General features: G+C 50.6%; 1 protein-coding gene across 4 annotated transcripts in view; it reads left to right on the forward strand.

Moving 5' to 3' along the window:
* Window positions 1-1,379: 1,379 nt before the first annotated feature.
* YPEL2 (yippee like 2) overlaps window positions 1,380-15,123 on the forward strand; it is a 65,178-nt gene continuing 51,434 nt past the window's right edge. Inside the window, exon 1 of one of the 4 annotated variants that reach the window (XM_084861758.1) lies at window positions 1,380-1,656. The gene's annotated coding sequence lies outside the window, so the exon portion shown is untranslated. Of the gene's footprint in view, window positions 1,657-1,822; window positions 2,043-3,161; window positions 3,190-13,467; window positions 13,800-15,123 lie in introns of those variants that run through there. The other 3 variants (XM_084861759.1, XM_084861761.1, XM_084861760.1) reach the window with 3 other exon arrangements.

A 15,123-nucleotide genomic window follows, 5' to 3' on the forward strand; every position in this document is an offset into this window, starting at 1 on the left:
ACTAGGAGAATATTTTGGAAACATTGTAATAGGTTTGACTTTCTGGCCCTACTTAGAATTTTGGAGCCAGAGGGAACTTTAGAGATCATCCGATTTCATTCTGCCTTTTATACTCAGAAAAACCAAGGCCCACAAGAGGTGGCCCAAAGGCTAGAAATCAAACTTTCGATAATCCAAAGAATCCATCACACTTTCTTAGATTAAGTGTTAAGCCCTTCTTTTTTGAGATTTTTTCTTATCTCAAAAGCCTTTATTTTCTAAGACTTTCAAATTTTGTCCATTGTGAATAGTGACATAGTGCTCCTGCTTTTACTGACAGCGCACATTTGAGACTGATAAACATGTACAATACTGATGTATTTAAGGTATCTTTGTTGTCTTTACTTATTTACTAGCACTAGGACTGGGTTCACACCCAACCATGCAACTTATATATTAACTGAATACAACTTGAATGCAACGCATATTAACTGAATCAAATTATTTTAAGCCCAGCTGGGTGGAGTTAGGGGTGAAGTTTGAACCACCAGGGAGGGGACCCACCCCCCATTCTCATTTCCGGTCTCCGGGGAATTGCAGGAGCCTCAGTGGCCAAGCGAAAAGGCTGGGCCGCTCTCTTCCCCTGACCCCTGCCAGCATTCTTTTCCAAACTGACCTGTTTTCCTGCTGGGAGACTGCCCCGCTCCACCCACCTGGTGCCTCCCAGAATTTCCTGACTGCCCTGGACTTATTTTTTAACCTTCTGTTCCTTGAAAAGCACCACCCCACTGACCCAGAATGTGGGCTCCTCCCCTCTGGTCACTGACCCACCCACTCTCCCGGGGTTACCATCCCGGTCTCTTTCTAAAAGTCTGGGAAAACCAGCAGCAGTAGGCGGATATATGAGCGCCAACCAATTTCCCTAAAGGCTCTTTCCTACTTTGAGCTCACCGAAATGGCTTGCTTCTGAGTAGGGCCTGGTTGGCACTCTCTTATTCAGCAGCCCCGGGATCTGAGGGGCCTCCTCAGTTACCCTGGGCTCTGGGTCAGGGATGGCTAAGGTGTAAGGAGAGTTCCCATCTTTGGACCTCTAAGCAGAAGCACCATAAAATCTCCCTTCTCCCTCCCGCAGGTTCTGGGAATCCCAGTTTTGACCTGGGGACAAATCCCAAACCCAAATAAAAGATCTCCTCCTCCCAGGCACTGAGAGCCCTCCCATTCTCATCACCCTTTCTCTCCGTTCCTCCGGCTAGTCGCCCCGGGGAGCCGAGTACAGCTGGCCTGGGCCTCCCGGGGCCCGACCCGCGCATCACAACCCTCCCCGCACCCAAGCCCCGCCAGGGCAGCGGGGTGGGGGGTGGGAGGCAGGGGAAGCGGGGGGCGGAGTTCCGTCCTTTCCTGATTGGCTCGGGGTGGGTGGCTGCGGCCGCGCCGAGCCAACCCGCGGCGTGTTGCTATGTGCCGAGCTGAGGGGATAGGCGCGGGGGCGCGTCCGTCATAGGGCAGCCCCCAGCCCCGACCCGGAGGGATGCAGAGTGGCGGCGGCGGCGGCAGTGGCGGAGACTGTGGCTTTAAGAGAGCGCCCGGAGCCCGGGATCCGGCCGGGCGGTCCTTCGCTGCGGCGCATCCCCGCGGAGCCGAGCCCGGCGCGGGCCGGACGGTGCAGCTTGCAGCCGGGTAAGCGCGTCGGGAGCGCGGCGCAGGCCGAGCGCGCGTGGGCACGGGGCGCGCTGACAGCGGGAGCGCCGGGCACCCAGCGCCGGGCACCGGCCCCGCGGCCCCTCCGGGGCGCCGTCTGGCGGAGCGCGGCGCCCTCTGCCCCGCACGGCCGGGTCGGACTCGGGCGCGGGGTCTCCGCGGGGGCCGCGGGCGCAGGGGGCGGGGAGCTGGCTGCCGGGCCACGTGACCGGTTTGTTTACAAACACTGGCGGGCCCGCGGCGGGCGCCGGGGCGGCGCGGGGTCCTGGGGTCCGGGTCCAGACCGTGTTCGGCGAGCTGGGCATGTCTGGGGCGGCGATTGGGCCGAGGGGACCCGGAGAGCCGATCGCTGCTTCTTTCTCAGCGTAAGTCCCGTGGGTTCGGACTTCGCGGGGGCCAGGGCGGGGGCTTTGGGCATTTCTGTCCCGGGTGAAGCTGCAGACTGCCTGCTGGAGACTGTGGGTGTTGGGAGCGCCGTCCTCGGGGACCCCGCCTTTGGGAGAATGGCCGCTTCAAAACTCCCGGGAGGGAGCGAGCGAGCGCTCGGCCGGCCCCGAGCCGAGGTGACCGCAGCCCAGTTCCTGCTCGGCCGCTTCCCGGCGCCTCCCCAGAGCCCTCGCCAAAGGGGGTGGGCGCGAGTTCGCTCCTGCCCGAGAGAATGGAAGGGCCTCTACGGCGACTACCGCCCAGGAGCCCCCTGCTTTTAAGTTCACCCTCCGTGGCCGCTGACCTCTCCTGGGTGTCTTCACCCAAGTGGTGGCTTTTCTCCGGTTGGGGGTTGGGGGAACCACCTGTTCTTTTGGACCCAGCCCAGGAGCCTGCCACCTCCGACTTCCCTCTCAGTTTACAATTGTTTCTAAAGGCGAGGGAGCGAGCGTCCTGTTTTCCTGGGCTCTGCACGGGCTGCTGTGAATGGCACGTGGAAGTGCTTCAGGGCTCTGCTGGCGGGGGAGGGGGCTGCTTTCTGGCCTGCTGTTGGGTTTGCACTTGTGGACACTTAAGGCTCTTGGAAGCGAGTCCTTGCTCCGTGAGTCTGAAAGCTAACAAGACAGCTAGCTACTCCTCCTCGTTCCTTACCTGGCCTCCCTTTTTCTTCTCTTCAGATCCAGCAAGATAACATGCACGATGGGGCTCCCTGGGCAGAAAGAGGAACTGCTACCCTGTACCCCACTTGCTCTCGGGGCATCCGTGGTGCAAGGAACCTGGGGTGGGGGTGGGGGTTGAGAAGAAGTTAAGCGACTTTCCCAAGATAAACATGTCACTGGCTGGGGTGGGACTTGACCTCACATGTTTGATGTAAGTGCTCTTGATTTTGAGAACTTGACCTTGTGATCAGTAGGATTGGATTCAACCTTCTCTCTGGCTTTCCTTTGGCCTAATCACGGCCACAGAACTTGCAGATGTGGGCTGAACCTGACTGGGACTCCTGCCCATCGCGCCCCTCATTGCCTTAGCTGCCCCTCATTGCCTTAGCTGCACTTCACGCGGAGGCTGAGGCTGCGTCTTGCCCTGGTGAGGACCATGTTGATTCTCCTGCATGGTGATGTGAGTGGCTACAAGTTTGGTTCTTATCAAGGACAGGTCCAGCCCGAGTTGCGCAAACTTCCCGTAGACACTGTCCCTTGTCCCCGGCTCCGTGATCAGGGTGCCGGGTTGGAGTGGAAAGGGGCCTTGGGCTCATCCCACTCCGGTTCGGTTTGGCCTCGTCAGTTTAAGGTTTGATAACAGCATTTATGGGATCTGCCTTGATTGATAACTTGCACTTGCACAAAAGTAAGGCTTGGAGTTAGCGGTGGAAAATAGAAAATTAAACGCCGTACACACAAGAAAACTTTTCCTTCTAGGAGCGGGGTTTTCAAACTTTGGGATCCACAGTAAGGAATACATTTCACATCACTACATCCCAGAGCTATGAGACAATTGCCCTTACTATCTGCAGTATGCTCTACTTATAATTAAAACAAACAAAAACAAACCACACACACACACACACAGACACACACAAACACACACAAAAAAACAAACTGCTGGTCATGACCATTAATTTGATTTCTTGACCAAATAGCTCTAGGCCCCCATAGTTTCAGAAACATGGCTCTAGGGCGGAGATCCTTAAACTTGATGTGCATAAAGATGACCTTGGCCATGTTTAAAAAGGCAGCTTGTCAGTCCACTCTGGTGGTGTTTATTCTCAGCGGGGCACATTTTTAATAAGTGGGCCAGGAGATTTCGATGCAGGTGGTTGATAAGGAACTCTGACCTCGTGGGACTGGGGGCAGTGAACAATGAAAGGCATTAACTTAGGTATGAAGTGTGCAAACGCCTGGCTCAGAAATGTGACCCACGCTGTGCAAACCTTAGTCTCTCCTCTGCCTGTGTCAGTAGCCTGTAGCGTTGTTTGCTTTCAGCTGCCATGAAACTTGGCGGTAAGAGAAGAGATAGACACCCCTTCCCTTCCAGCCCCACCCCACCCCATTGGAGGGCTGCTGTTCTCTGTTCTGTGCCGCTGAGTGTTTTTAGATGCCTGGGGTTGGGATCAGGAACAGTTCGGAGGACTTAGCTACCCTATTTACACATTGTGTTAAAATCATCACTGTCTTAATGATTTTTAATGGTTTTTGAATTATCTATCAACACAGTCATTGTGCCTGGAATGGTAACAAACGGCCTGATTTTGTTGAATGTCTGGGTCTTCCAGGCTCTGTGGCCTGGGGGAAGGGCAGGCTGAGGGCTTTGTTTTGTTTGGAGGTGGGGGCGGGGGTAGTGACCCAGGCTTGTCTGTCGGCAGTTGTTCATAAGAGGCACAGTTCCCACCTCCTTGCCTTCCTTGGTCCTGGTCCTTTCCTGTGGTGACAGCTCGCACTCCTGTCTGCATGTGGATTTGTTAGTCCTCCAGTTTCTAATGCTGTTACCTCTATCTCTGCCTTGGAGCACAAACATACACAGACCTGATGCATTCACATGTTGGGTGTTTCCCTCTTAGCTCCAAACATGTTGGTAAAAGCAATTTCCTTGACTTAAAGCTGCCGTTTAGCTTCAAAAAGGACTCTACATTATCCAAATGTAGATTCAACTGCGGTCCTTCCTGCCAAAGGTATGCCTTATATGGGGCTACTAACTGTAGGATTGTTGACATTAATGATGCTCCGTTTTGGTCAAGCAGGCCACACTGAGGCTGCTTTGAGCCAGTGGGAAAGGAAAGCAGCAAAGGGTGGCCATGGGTAGGACATCCCCGGCGAGGAAAAGCAGAGGGCAGAGGTGTTCAGGGGCCGTTCAAATGGAGGATCAGGATGAATTTCCTTTCTGCATGATCTTGTCACTTTGCGAGGATCTGTGGACCAAAGCACTGGATGCTCTGAAAACTGCATTCTTGCCGAAGCCGGTTTGGCTCAGCGGTAGAGCGTCGGTCTGCGGACTGAAAGGTCCCAGGTTCGATTCCGGTCAGGGGCATGTACATTGGTTGCGGGCACATCCCCGGTAGGGAGTGTGCAAGAGGCAGCTGGTCGATGTTTCTCTCATTGAACTTTCTAGCTCTCTATCTCTCTCCCTTCCTCTCTGTAAAAAATCAATAAAATATATTTAAAAAAGAAAAAGAAAAAAGAAAAGTACATTCTTAGCATGAAGTGAATATTAAGCTCTGGAAAAAGAAGAATATTTTTTTGAACTTGCGCCTTCCATGATGGAAAGCCAGGGCCTGCAGGCTAACAGTATAGTTTTGTTAGAGTTGATAGTTTTCAGTGATATTATCCTTAACAAAATAAAAGGTGATGGCACTTGACTTCCATCCTAAAGAACCAAACTTACCTGAATTTCACTTGGGAGCAGTGAATGTGACCTTGGGAGGTGGGGAGGTAAAAGTAAATTGGATTATGCTCCTCCCCTGTTTACCATTTTTCAATCATAATCCAACTGCTTTCTGAGGCCCTCCTCTCTTCCCTAACTTCTTCCTTATCTCCTACCAGCCCTCACCTGATCCTCTCCGCTTCCCCGGGACCCAGCTGCAGATGGTTTGTTTTTGTCAAACCGGGCTTTTCCTCCTGGCAGTTCCTCTTCCAGAATGCCTTTTCTCCACATTTCCGCAGGATTGGCTCCTCTCCCTTGGGTCTCAGAGAGCCCTGTCCTGACCAGTTATCTAGAACAGCTCCTCTCCTCCCTGCCCTTCAGCCTTTCTTAAGCCCCTTTACTTAATTTTCCCCCAAAGACCTTTAGCACCATCTGGAAATGCCTTGTCTACTGGAGGGCCACATTGGAAGCCCCATAGCTTCTCTGCCTTGCTCACTGCTGACAGTGCCTGGTGTGGAGTAGCACTGGCTAAACTTTCTATGTTGTTGGAGTGAATGAATGAATGAATGAATGACGTAAGAGCCAAGGCTAAGTCTCCAAGAGTAGGAAATAGTACTTTATTTTCAAGAGAAGAAGAGATGAGACAACACCAGCATTTTGACCAGTAATCACATTTCATTAATGCTAGGAGGCATGGTAAGTAGGGGTTAAGAAGCCTGGGCTTTGCCGGGACCGGTTTGGCTCAATGGATAGAGCTTCGGCTTGGGGACTGAAGAGTCCCGGGTTCGATTCCGGTTAAGGGCATGTACCTTGGTTGCGGGCATATCCCCAGTGGGGGGTGTGCAAGAGGCAGCTGATCGATGACTCTCTCATCGATGTTTCTGACTCTCTATCTCTCTCCCTTCCTCTCTGTATAAAATCAATAAAATATATTAAAAAAAAAAAAAAAAAAAAAGAAGCCTGGGCTTTGGAACCAGAAAAATCTGAATAATTATCACTGTGATCTTGGGCAATTTGCTAAACTTCTCTAAATCTCTGTCCCTTATTTGTAAAATGGGACTAGTAATAGTTGCTGTCACACTTGAGGGGAGGATTAAATGAGAGAATGCATGGAAACCAGATGCTGAGCCTGAGCACTTGGCCTTAGCTATTCGTGAACACACTGATGTTAATGGGTATAGTCTCCCTCTCTGACTGGCAGGGATTCCCAAAACATTGATTTGAGAATGGGCAGTAAGAGGTAAAAACTACTAAATTATCCACATAAGAACGCATCAACCTAAGAGGTTATTTGAGCCAATCTAAGGAAGATTGCTTGAAGGTGCGAGAAAGCAAGGCTGGGATTGGATTACAGGGCAGTTAACAAGATTATGTGCCCTCTTGAGGGTGGTTATTTCAAAGGTATGTTGACCTAGATGCTCAACAATGGGGACAGGGTTTGTTTAAGGCAAACGCAAACCTTTTACTAAAAATGTCATCTGTCGGAGGTGTGACGGCCCACCAAGAACTGTTAGGAATGAAAGATGAGGTCACCCCGTGAGGTTACTTTTCGGAGAACCCCTTTTTCATCCGTAAACGTCTTAACGGGTAAGTGAAGACAAAGGGTCACTTGGATCTTTCAGAACTGGAACGGAATTTAGAAATGCATCACTGTAAATAAATACCCATATGGAAGAAGTAACTTTCATAGAAGTTTTTGGAAGGAAGTGTCTTACTTGTTCTCCTTTTATCCTTGGATTAAGGTGGGGCAACTGAAAGCTGTTTACTGGGGCCATTGATTCCCCCTCCACCCTTGTTTTCACCTCATTGAGGTGTCCTGCTCTTTGTTTTTTTGGAGGGACACTGTCTGAAGTAGCTGTATATACCATGATACTCCATTTCTTATAAGGGCTTATATTGTTGATAACTTAAGCTGCAACTATAAAAAGTTAATGGAGCCGAAACCGGTTTGGCTCAATGGATAGATCGTTGGCCTGCAGACTGAAGGGTCCCAGGTTCGATTCTGGTCAAGGGTTGCGAGCACATCCCCAGTGGGGGGTGTGCAGGAGGCAGCTGATCGATGTTTCTAACTCCCTCTCCCTTCCTCTCTGTAAAAAAATCAATAAAATTTATTTAAAAAAAATTTTTTAAATAAAAAAAAGTTAATGGAGAAATTACTTTCAGAATCAAGTTCTCTGAAAAGCTTTGTCTCGTCCCAGGAACTGTTATGATTTTTCTTTAGACAGTTGTAAATTTACAGCTGATCACGTTTCTCTTTTTGCTTTGGCTGCCAGGAAGCACAAAGCCAAATTTGTGCTTGAATTTGGTAATCATAGGGCCCTGCATCCTAACTTTTTCTGATGTGAAACTTGTAGTTTTTATTTTCTTTAACTTCAAGTTAATGACTTATAACTTTTTATTAGTTAGGTATGTACTGGATTGGGCATTAACACCTATTTTATGTATTACGTTGTAGAGATATAAACGCTGAGGCTCAAACTGGGAAAAGGGCTTACTTAAGACACAGAGCTAATTAGGGCAGAGCACAGACTATAAACTATGCCTTTTGTTTACTAGGCCCGGGGCTCTTCCTACTCCTGTACATTCTGGAAAAACACCAGCTCCTGACTGAAACCCTAATAGCCCAGAATGTCTCAACGCCAGGCAAAGCCTGCCCCTTTCTGATAGGGCAGAGGAGCATTCTGCCACGGAGGTGCCACTGTGCCACCCACATTCCCATTTCCTGGTTGAGTCAGCAACATCGCGTGCTCGCCCGTCTCCTGAGCTACAGGGCCGCCAGCCTCCCCGGAGGTCTGGAGAATGTGGTGTGTCCAGATCTGAAACTCGATTGCCAGCTCAGAGGGAAGACACCCTCTGGTGTCTGGAGCTCTGTTTGTTGATCTCCAGGAAGGAAAGCTTGATGTTCAGGTGGCCAGTGGGCGCCCCCCGAGCCTCAGACAGAGTCTTGTGGGTGCCAGCCGTGGCTGCGTTTGGACTGAAAAAGTGCCTTCATTTGATCTGATGCTAAATTTAGTTATAGGAAACACTAATTTTGTTTTCTTTTCCCATGGTGCTCTGGTTGGGAGGACCTGGGGCCAGAGGGCGCAGACTTGGAAGGCGTCCTGCCCGATTTCTATTTTGAATGAGAGGAGAGAACCTCTGGCCTGGGGCTGAAACTCAACCTTGGGTTTTGTTTTATTTTGCCGGGCGATAATCATTGAGCAGATAGAAGACCTTGGGGAGATAAGGATGAGTTAAACACGGCCTCTGTACCCAAGGGCAATTAAGGCAGATGTATTAGTAACGATAGAGCACAAAACCAGGTAGACTTTAAATTCATCACAGAGATGCAGAGAAAAGGGGAGGCAGGCTGAAGACCAGGCGGTGAAGGATAAAGAGGACTTCCACTTGTAGGAACACTGCAGTGGGCGCAGAGCCACAGAGGTGTGATCAGAAGAGGCAGCGGGCGGGGCGTGCTCCGCAGGCACAGGAGCTGTGGAAAGGAGGCTGCTGGGATATTGCCACCGTTTAGAACAACTCCGAGGAGGTGACCCGCGGCTTCCGTTCACAGTGGCACTCCTGAGCGTGCAGCCTGTGAACAGTGGCTGGCTGACACAGGTAATACCTGGGCTTCCCTCAGGGCTCTTCCATCCTGGCCGCCATGGAGAATTCCCAGCCCCACCCGAAGGTGGATCCTGTCAGAATGGTCAGGATGAGGACTCTTAACAAAAGCAGGCGTTTAACAATCCAAAGAAATCGCTCCCAGGTTTCTCCAGTGCAGCCATCCCACACGTGCCTGAGGTCTGGAAATCTCTAAGGCAGTCGCTCTTCCTGGCAGAAACCAGCCGCCTAATTAATATCTCTGACCTTCGGCCTGCTTTCTCACTTCCCCTTCTTTTGTTTGTATGTATGACTCCTGTGCGTGTCAGCCATTCTTGTACCACTCCAGTCCCTGTCTGTTGAAAGGATCCCTCCCAAAATGGATCCACTACCCAATGGACCACCAGGTAGCAATGAATTCTCTCCCAGTATTTACTGCTTTAATGGCATAAACACGTACTGCGTAAACACCAGTAGGGCTGCTTCTGGTCTGTTTTGCTTCTGTGATTCTGAACTTGTTTCCTTCAGGGTTTGAGGCCAGACGTGCCCCACACATGACTGCAGCCTCCAAGCCAAACAGCCCATTAGCAGGAAGATACCGAAAACGAGCTTTTCTTGTGGCCTAATCTCTTGATTCACCTTCTGGTTCAGGTTATTCCCTACCCTCGTTTGTTTTCTCGGGTTTCTGTAATTAAAAGTTGTAGCATTGCGCCAACCCTGGGAGTCTGAAAATGTTTTAGAGAGAACTTAACATCGTTGTCTCGCGTTATAATTACTTGATTTCGACTCTCCCTCTGGGAGATACCCTGCTTAGTGCCCTAAGGGGCTCAGGAACCTGGGAGGCACACATCCAGGCCTGGCTCTGGCTGGTCTAAGCTGAAGAATCCATGAGGGCTGGGAGGGGGGGGGGGGGCCCAGGATTCAAATGCTGGTTCTGGTACTTTCCAGCGGGTCACCTTCCATAAGGCCTGCCTCCCCGGGTGGTTGTGAGGATTAACCCAGAAAATACACACCCAGGGCCCCCTCCCGGACCCACAGTAGGAAATGAAGAAATCGTCCTGGAGGCTAACTGACTGGTTGCTGCAGAGCCTCGGGTGACTCCGCCCGCCTCCTCCCCACACTCCCACCTCCTTCCACCAAGGCCTTTTGCAGCTCTCGCTGCCAGCCAGCCGGCCAGACTTTGGGCTGGGGTGAGGGGTGATTAACCGGTCCTGGCCTCCGGCCAGCCACGGCTCACAGTCTAGTAGGAAGGCTGACCCATCAGCAACGCTAGGGAAAGGCTGTGTTGGCACAGGGCACGCCCCCCCTTGGTGTGCCAGGCGTGGAGGAGAAAAGAGGCTGTCATTTTTCTAAGGGCGACCTGCCGTTCCCATAACAGGAGGAATCCGCCCCCTTTTCCTCCCGACTCCGTTTCCTTTCCTTCAAGATATGGCAACACTAGGTGACCTTTTTTTTTTTTTTTTTAAATATATATTTTATGGATTTTTTACAGAGAGAAAGAGGGATAGAGAGTTAGAAACATCGATGAGAGAATCACCGATCAGCCGCCTCTTGCACAGCCCCTGCTGGAGATGTGCCCGCAACCAAGGTACATGCCCTTGACCTGAATCGAAGCTGGGACCCTTCAGTCCACAGACCGATGCTCTATCCACTGAGCCAAACCGGTTTTGGCTAGGTGACCGCTTAATCCTTAGAACAAAATATGCCCCTCTTTGTCTTGGTGAAGGCCGGGACTTGAGACCTACAGGCATTTCTTTGGAAAGTGCCTCTGCCCTTTCTTTCTCATGAGTTTTAAGTTTAATTTCCAAATTCCAGTTGTGGAGAGGCAGGGAAGGGAGCCCAGCCACAGATGTCAGAGTCTAGAGTTTTGGATTTATTTGATTTGGGAGATTCAAGTGGGAGAGCCAGAGGCATGCTGACAGCTGAACAATGAAGTTGTATTGACAGATCGGGGATGGATGGGTTGTAACTAATTGGGGCTCCATCTGTGAAAGAGGAATCGGGGGCCACACAGCACCCATAGTCCAAAGGACATTTGCCTATTTAGTAAATAATAGTTGATATTGGAGTGTGTGAGACACAGATGGCAATCAAATAGTGACTTGAATAAAAACACTACCACTGTGAAAAGCGCTCTGCGTGTGGAATAGGGGACCTGACTTAACGGGGTGTGGAGGGGAACTCTGAAGATGGGCCACGCCTCTCTTTTTTTTCTTTTTTTTAATATATTTTATTGATTTTTTACAGAGAGGAAGGGAGAGAGAGAGAGAGAGCGCTAGAAACGTCAATGAGAGAGAAACATCGACCAGCTGCCTCTTGCACACCCCCTACCGGGGATGTGCCCGCAACCAATGTACATGCCCTTGCCCGGAATCGAACCTGGGACCTTTCAGTCCGCAGACCGACGCTCTATCCACTGAGCCAAACCGGCTTTGGTGGGCCACGTCTCTTGCCCTACTTTCAGCAATGTCTTCTTGATGCATCTTCTAAATGGTTGTCTTAGATCAGGGGTGAGAAACCTTTTGCCTGCCAAGGGCCATTTGGATATTTACAATATCATTCTCAGGTCACAAAATTATCAATTTAGAAATTAGCCTGCTAGCGATCAGACTTTCAAACCTCAGAGGGAAAGTAGGGGAGAGTGGGAGTAAAGGGAAGAGATCAACCAAAGGACTTGTGTGCATGCATACGGGCCTAGCCAGTGGCCATGGACAATAGGGGGTGGGGGCATATGTGGGGAGGGGTTTGGATGGAAATGGGGGGGATGAGGACAATTATGTGATACCATAATCAATAAAAAATAAAAATGATAATATATATGTATATGTTAGCCTGCTATATTTGGTCAATTAACTTACCCCTGATGCCTTGGCAGGGCCAGGCCAAATGATTTTATAGCCCCCCCCTCCTTTTTTTTTATAGGCCTTATATGGCCCTCGGGCTGGACATTTCCCACCCCTGTTTTGTTTTTGTTTTTTAATTATTACTTTTTAAATACATATATTTTTTATTTCAGAGAGGAAGGGAGAGAATGAGAGAAACATCAATGATAAGAGAGAATCATCAACCAGCTGCCTCCTGTTTCTGCACACCCTGCAACCCAGGCATGTGCCCTGGCCCGAAATCGAACTGTGGCCTCCTGCTTCACAGGTTGACGTGTAGCCACGGAGCCACGCTGGTCTGGCATTCCCCACCCCTGTGTTTCAGATCATAATTCAAGGTGAGCTGTGTCTGGTCTCTCTGGGTGCCAGAGCATGGAGAACATGTATTTCTTTTGTTTTCACCAGGATTGTCATCTCAGAGCATGGCCAGATACAAAGCAAAGGACTGTTGCTGAGGGAGGCAGTCTCCGGGGGTTGGAAGAAAAGGGCAGGTCTGGCCCTCTTTTACACGTGGAATAACGAGGCAAGCTTCGTGGCCCCCTTCTTGGCCTGAACTAAGCCTGACGCTTCATTTTTCCCTAACTCGGTCATTTAGCGCAGTAGCTCAGACCGCCCCAGGGTTTTATGGGGACCACCCCAGGAGAAAGAAGGCTCCTGTGTTGACAGTCTTAAGGGTTTTTCTAGGGGTCTAGAAGCCACCCAGGTGATGCAAAGATGGTGTGAAGGGCCAGGGGAGGCGAAAGGGGAAATGCCTCTGCCATCAGACAACAGCCAGCGAAGCCACCAGTGGTCCGTATGGTGGGTGGATGGGAGACACAGCACGGAGTCTTAGACTCCTGCCAGCCCAGGTGAGTTGAGGTCACAAGAGTTTGCTGCCTTTTGAACTTCGTGGCATATAAACGGTGTGTGAATGTCCCAGTCATGTCCAGCATTAGATTGATTTTTCTAATGGATTTGAGAGAAAGGGAGAAGGATAGGAAGGGAGAGAGAAACATTGATTTGTTGATTCACTCATTTATGCATCCATTGGTTGCCTCCTGCATGTGCCCTGACCGAGGATAGAATACACAGCCTTGGGAAGACACTCGAACCATCTGAGCTACCCGGCGAGGGCCAGAATTAGATATGTTAAATGTCTTGCATAGGAGCAAAGTAAGTAAGGAGATTTAAAAAATGTCAGTGTTACAGGGCAGCATGGTTTCACGGGGGGTCATGCATTTACTCCGTTGACACCAAGAATCTCCAGTGAGCTGGACACTAGGTAGGAGTCCTGGGCCAACCATGGCTCTGGGGCCAGGCTGGGTACACTGGACTTATGGCTTCAATAAGTTCCCAGGCTGGTGGGGAGACAGACACAGGAACAGTGTGATAAAGGACCCGGGGGAGGGAGGGAGGTGGAGAAGGCGGCCACCAGCTGTGCTTAGCGTCTCATTTGAGCTAGTGTTAAGGGGCGAGAGGCATGGGCCAGCAGAGAAGCTAGGCTCAGGCGTTGCAGGAGGCTGAAACAACTTGAGAAAAGGCAGTGAGGGAGCTTGGTTCGCTGGGGAAACAGGTTTGGAGCGAGGTGGGAAGGTGACGAGAAGATAAGCCACCAGGTTCTTGGTGCCACCTGAGGTGTCGGGCTGGGTCCTGCAGGCTGCTGGGAAACCTGAGAGAGGTGCGATCAGATTGTGTGGTATAAACAGAATTCTAGAATGGGCTGGCGAGGTAAGCGCTGAGTCAGGGAGCCCAGGCAGGAAGCTCTCCCCGCGGTTCAGGATGGGAGAGGACGGGGCTGGCTCAGTGAGCACTGCCCCGGGGAGGGTGGCCTTCAGAGGCAGAGCCAGCCGTCCAGGGGACCCATGAAGTATGACAAAGAAGGAAGAGAAGAAACTCAAGGTTGTTTTCTGTTTGGGCAACTGGGCTTCCAGGAGGAAGGAATAGGATTGGGGTGAAGGTGGTAGGAGCCAAAGGGAAGGAGAAAGATGGTGTAGTTGGAAGTGCCATCCAAGGTGCCAGACAGAGGCATCCTTTGGAAAGGGACCCGGGTTTCAGGAGCGGGAGGCAGAGGTTCAGAAGACTTGGGTGTGGGTGAGAACACAGTCATTCACACAGGGGTGGGGGTGGGGGGAAAGAGCACCTCCAAGGAGGAGGAGGATGGAAGAGGAGCAGCCAGGGAGACGTGAGAGGGGCGCCACGAGGCAGGCCCACCAGGAAGAGTTGTAGGGACAAGCAGCCCATGAGAGAGCTGAATAGTGTTCGCATTCAAACGTTTCAGTGTTTGGGCTTGGCACGCCGGATCTGCCCATATTTTTGTTACTCAAAAGCCTGGTTGTGATAAATGATATTCCTGGAGCAGTGCCAGAAGGCGCTGTAGCCCTTCCATTCCTCTGAGCGCCTGCATCGCCGGGCCCAGCCAGACCATCAGAAAGCCGGCGCTCAGGCTGCCCTGACGTGACCCTGTCAGAGTCTGTTTTACTGCATCGGAGCCCTTTGGTGTTTGTTCTGATGTCTGTTTCCGTGGAGGGACAGTCTCGCCAGAGGGTTTACGTGGTGGGGACTTTTGGGGTGCTTGTCCGCGGGGTCACTCATTGTCTCCTACTCATAGGATGTCTCTGAGAAACATCTGTGTCCTGAACAACCAAGATTCTTTGATTTTATAGAAAATATAAACTGTGTAACTGCTGTTTTCTTCTCTGCCTTGGTTACTGAGGAGTTCAAAGCCAAATTTGCCATTGAAATTCAGTAAATGTTTAGCAATTTAATAGCATGCCTTTTATACCCTAACTCTCCTTTTCTCTTCTATTACTCCTACCCTGATTCCTTAACCTATTTTAATAGTATTGTCTTGCTTATCTTTTTTGTGAGCCTCTTTAAATCCTTTTTGGAACTAGGAGTTGTATAAAAAAAGAGAAGGAAGCCGGGACCGGTTTAGCTCAATGGATAGAGCGTCGGCTTGGGGACTGAAGGGACCCGGGTTCGATTCCGGTCAAGGGATGTACCTTGGTTGCGGGCACATCCCCAGTGGGGGGTGTGCAAGAGGCAACTGATCGATGACTCTCTCATCGATGTTTCTCTCTCTCCCTTCCTCTCTGTACAAAATCAATAAATTGTATAAAAAAAAAAAAAAAAAAAAAAAAGAGAGAAGGAAGCCATCCTGTGTGTCCTTGCCAACTTATCTTCAAACAAGTAAGCCAGGCTCTTTACATTATTATTTTTTTAT

The sequence above is a fragment of the Pipistrellus hanaki genome, assembly GCF_964339955.1.
Source record: "Pipistrellus hanaki genome assembly, chromosome: 16".
NCBI lineage: Eukaryota > Metazoa > Chordata > Mammalia > Chiroptera > Vespertilionidae > Pipistrellus > Pipistrellus hanaki.